We start from the raw sequence: 7,668 nt of genomic DNA, 5'->3' as shown, positions 1-7,668 counted from the left end.
AGAAAGATGGATGCCAGGAAGGCAGATACCCACCCTGGCCTGCCCCCACTTATATACTGAGCATGATGTTTATGGCATGGAATACTCTCTTTGGCCAGTTTGCATCAATTATTCTGTCTGTCTTTCTCCCAACTTCCTGCATCTGCAAATTAGCGAGACTTGGAAAGCAGGACAGTGTCCTTGGTCTCATTCACAACAACTGGTATCATCAGGGTGTTTATCAACATTCTTCACATCTGAAATCCAAAACACACCAGCTACTGAGAGGAAAATTAACTCCATCCCTGCCAAAACCAGGACTACGCAGTCTCTCTCTCACTCCCTCCACCCTCCAAGAGAATAGGGAAAGATAATACAATGAAAAAGGCTCGAGGTTTGAGATAAGGACAGGGAGAAATCCTTAAAGTTACTGTTATGGGCAAAACAGACTCGACTTGGGGAAAACTATTCATTTATTTCTTAAAAGACAGCAGGATAATGAGACAGAGAACAAGATAACCTCCCCCCACCCCTCCCTCTTCCCAGGCTTAACATTGTTGCTACCTTCTTCCCCACCCAAAGCGGCAACGGGGGAAAGAGGGAATGGGGGTTATGGTCAGTTCACCACACGTAGCTTTACGCCGCTGCTTCCTCCTCAGGGGAAGAACTCCTCGCATTCCTCCCCTGCTCCAGCGTGGGGTCTCTCCCACGGGCCACAGTCCTTTCCTTTGTGAAACTGCTCCGGCATGGGTCATCTCTTCCACGGGGTGCAGTCGCTCTAGAACAGCTGTCCCAGCGGGCCCTCCATGGGCCACAGCCTCCTTCAGGCCTCCACCTGCCCCAGCGTGGGGTCCTCCACAGGCTGCAGGTGGATCTCTGCTCCTCTGTGGACCTCCATGGGCTGCAGGGGCACAGCCTGCTTCACCATGGTCTTCACCACAGGCTGCAGGGGAATCTTGGCCAGGAGCCACATTACTCCTCCCCCTCCTTCTTCACTGACCTTGGTGTCTGCAGCCATTCCTCTCACAAGAAATTCTTCATAACAGGCAGGCAGATGCCTCTCAGAATACTTTTTACATCTCATTCACATCTCATCTCCTCTCCGCTTCTTGCAGCCGGGCTGGGCTGAGTCATGCCCAGACGGCCGCCTGGCGGGAGGCCAGAGGGTGAGGCCTGCAAGGCCCACAAGGCTCACACCTCCCCCTCTCTGCCCCCACTCAGCATCTTCACATCTTCTTCTTTTTTTTTTTCCTGTTTTCCCCTTCTTAAATATGTTATCGCAGAGGCGTTATCAGGGAACACTCTGCTACCAATTGGCTTGGCCCTGGCCAGCAGCGGGTCCGCCCTAGGCCTGGCCGAGTCCACTGAACAAAGGGGAATAACTTCTAGCAGCTTCTTACAGTGCTTTAGATCTTTAAGAACAAGAGCCTTCTTATCTGAAGGTGGCTGAAACTGAGCTGTAAACAAACAAGGGGAGAAAAGGGAATAAATCTAATTAAGTGAAGCAAAACAAATATTTTTTGAAATGGAAAATGACAGAAAGAACCATAAGGAAGAATTTGAAAGACTTGCAATGATGAATGTGCGTGAGTGATAAATACTCACAAAAGGGGGGAATGAGGGGGAAATTCAAATTTTAACTACTCAGCAGTGGTAATTTGTGACTGAATGATCTGGCAGGGAGGGCAAGAAGGCCCAGCTGCAAGAAGAGGTTAAACTGGCTGGAGGCAATGTGTGAGGGATATCAGATGATGGTCCCTCTAGGGCCACTATGAGAAATTACAAGCTGCACACAGCTGTGAGAATGTGACCTTGGAGAGGGGAACTAGGAGGGTTGTTTTTGAGCAGGATGTTGCTGCTATCCGGGAACCACTGTTAGCCAGCAGAGCACATACTTGGCAGGCCTTGTTGCATGCGCTGGCCACACGTGCAGCAACGCCTGGTCAGTACTCTTCCACTGAATCTGCTGAGGGTATAAAAAAAAAGAGGCGGCTCAGAGCAGAGAGGAAGAGAAAAGACCCAGAGCACACTCTACGAACAACAGGGGATGACCTGAAGTTGCCGTTCCTACCTCCCTTCTCTGCTCTGACCCCGCTGATCATCATCCTCCTGCTTGGCAGTGTCTCCGGCATAGTCGGGTTGGTAAGACTCTCATAAAGGGAAAACAATACGCTGGTAACTGCTTATGCTAGGAACTGCTTATGCAAGGCTATAAAAGAGCAATAAATATTGTTGTGCTTTTAAAATATCATATGTTGGGTGAATTTTGTGCATAGGAATCATATGAACTGGTTACAGGCAGGAATGCCGGAGACAGAATCATAGAATCATAGAATCATAGAATGGTTTGGGTTGGAAGGGACCTTCAAAGGTCATCTAGTCCAACCCCCCTGCAAGGAGCAGGGACATCCCTGACTAGATCAGGTTGCTCAGAGCCTCATCCAGCCTGGCCTTGAACGTTTCCAGGGATGGGGCCTCCACCACCTTTCTGGGCAACCTGTTCCAGTGTTCTATAACTCGCATCGTAAAAAATTTTTTCCTAATTTCTAATCTAAATCTACCCCCCTCTATTTTAAAACCATTACCTCTCGTCCTATTGCAACAGGCCCTACTGAACAGCCTTTCCCCATCTTTCTTGTAGGCCCCCTTGAGGTACTGGAAGACCGCTATCAGGTCTCCCTGGAGCCTCCTCTTCTCCAGGCTGAACAGCCCCAACTCTCTCAGCCTGTCCTCATAAGAGAGGTGCTCCAGCCCTTTTATCATCTTCGTGGCCCTCCTCTGGACCTTCTCCAACTGGTCCATGTCCTTCTTGTGTTGGGGGCTCCAGAACTGGACACAGTACTCCAGGTGGAGTCTCACCAGGGCAGAGTAGAGGGGGAGAATCACCTCCCTCGACCTGCTGGCCACACTCCTCTTGATGCAGCCCAGGATGCGGTTGGCCTTCTGGGCCGCAAGGGCGCATTGCCTGCTCATGTTGAGCTTCTCATCCACCAGCACTCCCAAGTCCTTCTCCTCAGGGCTGCTCTCAATCCATTCCCCGCCCAGCCTGTATTTGTGCCTGGGATTGCCATGACCCATGTGCAGGACCTTGCACTTGGCCTGGTGGAACTTCATGAGGTTGGCACGGGCCCACCTCTCCAGCCTGTCAAGGTCCCTCTGGATGGCAATCCTCAGCAGATTCAGTGAAAGAGTAGCTACTGGACGTTGCTGCACGCGTGGCCAACGCATACAACAAGGCCTGACCAGACGTTGCTGCATGTGTGGCCAGCACATGCAACAAGGTCTGTCAAATATGTGCTCTGCAGGCTAACAGCGGTTCTGTTTTGTAAAATAGTATAGCGTATAGAACCTATATCAATTAACAGTGTTAATAGTACTGATATAATTGCATGTGTTTACTTAGCAAGCCAAAAGCCCAATTTATTTAGCGTAGCTAACGCCTAGACACTTGCCACATCAAGTGCAAAGATTGAAGCAGCAATAATTTCACCTGGTTTCCAAAACTCTATATTATCTTGGCAATCAGATTCAAAGCTATGCGTACTTCGTTTAGGTTTTTATGCTGTCAGGATTTTGATATGTGCTCGCGTGATTACACCATGCTGTATCGTTGCAATGTATAGGTCTTAAAGCATTTACAATCATTACCCCTCTAGTAACATTAGCTCCTGAATAGTTAAAGAAAATAGGCAGAAGTCCATCTTTAGGGATCCCAAAAGTTCCATCTTTTGTAATTTAGCACTCAGCACTCGCGGCTGCTGTTGTTTTACACAGAGTTGCCCTCCTACCGCTATCTGATCTGGCAGATTGACCAAGCATGTTCTGAAAGGCTTATTTGAAGATGATATAGACAAACAAGTGATGTCCTGTCCTGTGGCACCAGCCATAGTTACCCACATGTTTGTTCTTTCCGTGACTGATGTCCATGGAGCTGCCACACAGGTTGTTAACAATCCGACGAACGCAAGGCAGCTTGGAGCGCTGGTCGTACCCATCGTGCAGGGATCCACTTGTTCACTGCTCCTGTAGAGACACAAGCATATCCTTTCCCCCACATCATAAGAGGGAATGGTCCTTCCCAATTACCTGTTTCCAGATTCTTATTTTCACCTTTTTTTTTTTTTTGTGGCTCAGTTTCCTGCACCTGCTCATTAACGAGACTTGGAAAGCCAGACAGTGTCCTTGGTCTCATTAACAACAACCCTTATCATCAGAGCATTTTTATCAACATTCTTCACATACAAAATCCAAAGCTTCTAAGAGGAAAATTAACTCCATCCCTGCTAAAACCAAGACAGTATTCATCCCTTATTTCACACCATTTACTTCATGCTTATACACACACACACACAAACACGCCACCTCTATAACGAGGAAGCTCCAAAGACCGAAGGCTCCTTTTCTGGATCTATGGGACCTGGATCAAAGGGATTTTTCCGGCTCGCTGTTAGTCTTTGTTTCCATGGACGAAGGAGCGGACGGGGTAACGGGTGCTGTTGAATCTCCTTTCTGCGTGTGATTCTTCAAGGCTTCAAACATTACACGCCATGCCGGTCATAACTTTTGAACAGCAGGGTCACCCCGCGTTACACAGTCCCACAGTCCAATACCTATGGTGTTCCAGGAGCCCACTGTATAGATATTACAGAGGTTTGCGTTTGATACGTGAGAGGACAGCCAAGTCAACAAGCTCTTCAGGTCAGTGTTATTAATAGCACAGTTCTGTTCCTCTAACATTTTTGTTAGACTCGTTAAAACTGATTTATGTTCCTTTGAAGCAGTGCTTCTCGTCGTTCTGGTCTGGAGGACCGCGGCTCTATCACCCACCGCTTTATCCTTGGTCTCGGGGACCGCGGCTCTTTTCCCCACCGGGAAAGCGCTCGGACCCCGCTCCGCGTCCCGCGACTCCTCGGGCGCCACCTCGAAACTGGCTCCCGCCTCACTATCGCCCCTCCGCGAATTTACAAGCGGTGGAGCCGATGGGGCAGAAGGAGAGACAGAGGGCATTTCTGTGTCCTCGTATTTGGGGGGTTGTTCTTTCGGGTCAGGCTCCTCCGGCAAGGAAGGCGTGATACACGGGGGAGTACACCCAAATTCCATCGCCCCTTTACCACCATCAGAGGCTCCCGGCCAAACCAGGCAGATCACCGGAGTGCCACCCCCCCCGTCCCCTCCGCGCCGTCTCGACCCCGCTCGTCCCCCTCCCCTTCCGAGGGCCACCCTTCTTTGATTGCAGTTAAAGCCGCAACCCACACTTCGCGCGCCTCTCGAGCCTTAGCCAGCAGTCTTTTCACCGAACCTAACGTCTCCAGCCGCGTCGCCACACCCTTCGTTCCGACCCCGCCTTTTTCCAGTAACTCTTTCCCCGCCGCCTGTAACCGCGCCACGTCCATCACCTCTCCCGGCTTGTTAATCAAGCCCCTTTTCTGCATCCATAGGATGAGCTCCGTCAACGGTGCCCTGTGCACCGGACAATTCACATCTTTACCCAACGCCTTTAATACCTTCACTGTATCAGAGATGGATGCCATCCTAACAGCAGGCAGGCACGACCGCCGCGCGGCCCCAGCTCAAAACCGTCCGGACCTGTCACACGTCGGGGTCACTACTTGCCGGCTCTCTTGCCAGCTAACCTACCCCGCACGCACCGGAGCCCCGCCCCGGGGAAAGCAGGGCATCACACGGATACCGTCAAGCCAAGCCTTCAATTTAATGCTGCGCAACACAGGGTTAAATACCCGTACACCCGCTACGCACGCGAACGCACCCGCCCCCCTGCACCCATGGACCTATCCATGCCCGCCACGCACCTGCCCCTGCGCCCATGGACTTATCCGTGCCCACCACGTACGTGGACGCACCTGCCCCCTGCACCCATGGACCTATCCGCGCCTAGCGCGCGAATCACTGCAGACTGCCCCTCCTGCATACATGCAGCCCTGCTAACGTTACCCCACAGGCATCATTTGCAGCCATTAATATAGAATCATAGAACGGTAAGGATTGGAAGGGACCTTCAAAGGTCATCTAGTCCAAACCCCCTGCAAGAAGCAGGGACATCTTCAACCAGATCAGGTTGCTCAGAGCCCTGTCCAGCCTGGCCCTGAATGTTTCCAGGGACAGGTCATCCACCACCTCTCTGGGAAACCTGTTCCAAAGTTCTACCACCCTCAGTGTAAAAAAATTTTTCCTAATATCTAATCTAAATCTACCTCCCTCTATTTTGAAACCATTACTCCTAGTCCTGTCACAACAGGCCCTACTGAAGAGTCTATCCCCATCTTTCTTGTAGGCCCCCTTGAGGTACTGGAAGACCACTAGAAGGTCTCCCTGGAGCCTCCTCTTCTCCAGGCTGAACAGCCCCAACTCTCTCAGCCTGTCTGATCATCTCCAGCCCTCTGATCATCTTCGTGGCCCTCCTCTGGACCTTCTCCAACTGGTCCATGTCCTTCTTATGTTGGGGGCTCCAGAGCTGGACACAGTACTCCAGGTGGGGTCTCACCAGGGCAGAGTAGAGGGGGAGAATCACCTCCCTCGACCTGCTGGCCACGCTTCTTTTGATGCAGCCCAGGATGCAGTTGGCCTTCTGGGCCACCAAGGGCGCATTGCCTGCTCACGTTGAGCTTCTCGTCCACCAGCACTCCCAAGTCCTTCTCCTCAGGGCTGGTCTCCATCCATTCTCTGCCCAGCCTATATTTGTGCTTGGGATTGCCACAACCCACATGCAGGACCTTGCAGTTGGCCTGGTTGAACTGCATGAGGTTTGCATGGGCCCACCTCTCCAGCCTGTCAAGGTCCCTATGGATGGAATCCCTCCTTTCCAGCGTGTCGACGGCACCACACAACTTGGTGTCATTGGCAAACTTGCAGAGGGTGCACTCTATCCCACTGTCCATGTCGCCAACAAAGATGTTGAACAGGGCCGGGCCCAGCACGGACCCCTGAGGGACGCCACTCGTGACCAGTCTCCACATGGACATTGAGCCGTTAACCACCACTCTCTGAGTGCGGCCATCCAGCCAACTCCTTATCCACCAAGTGGTCCATCCATCAAACCCATGTCTCTCCAGTTTAGAGAGAAGGATGTCATGCGGGACAGTGTCAAAAGCTTTGCACAAGTCCAGGTAGATGATGTCAGTTGCTCGTCCCTTGTCCACTGATGCTGTCACCCTGTCATAGAAGGCCACCAAATTGGTCAGGCACGATCTGCCCTTGGTGAAGCCATACTGGGCTACCTGTTGATCCAAACCCCTGCTCCCCACACTCTTCCCTAGAAGCAGACGTCTCAGTGTTTAGGTTGACCTTGAAAGGTATCAATTGCACCAATTTAACTCCAGATGGTATAAAACAGGGTGGCTGTGGTGTCCATCCATAATTTTTATTTCCCCTCTATAATCAGAGTCGATAACACCTGGTAGAATGAAGAGTCCTTGCATTGTGGTTGATGATCTGCCTAATAGGAGGGCATGGCATCCGTTCCCTACAGGGCCATAAATGCCAGTCGCTACAGGTTTAGAGTTTTCTAAATATGTGGTTTGGGAGGTGGCCAGGTCCAGTCCTACGTTACGGTAGGGGTCTGTTACAGGCCGCCTGGCCAGGAGGACAGAGCAGATGAAGTGCTCTATAGGCAGATAGGAGCAGCCTCACGGTCACAGGCCCTGGTCCTCATGGGGGACTTCAACCACCCTG

The sequence above is a fragment of the Chlamydotis macqueenii genome, chromosome W (assembly GCF_036417535.1).
Source record: "Chlamydotis macqueenii isolate bChlMac1 chromosome W, bChlMac1.mat, whole genome shotgun sequence".
Lineage (NCBI taxonomy): Eukaryota > Metazoa > Chordata > Aves > Otidiformes > Otididae > Chlamydotis > Chlamydotis macqueenii.
Note: the sequence above shows the minus strand (reverse complement) of the source record.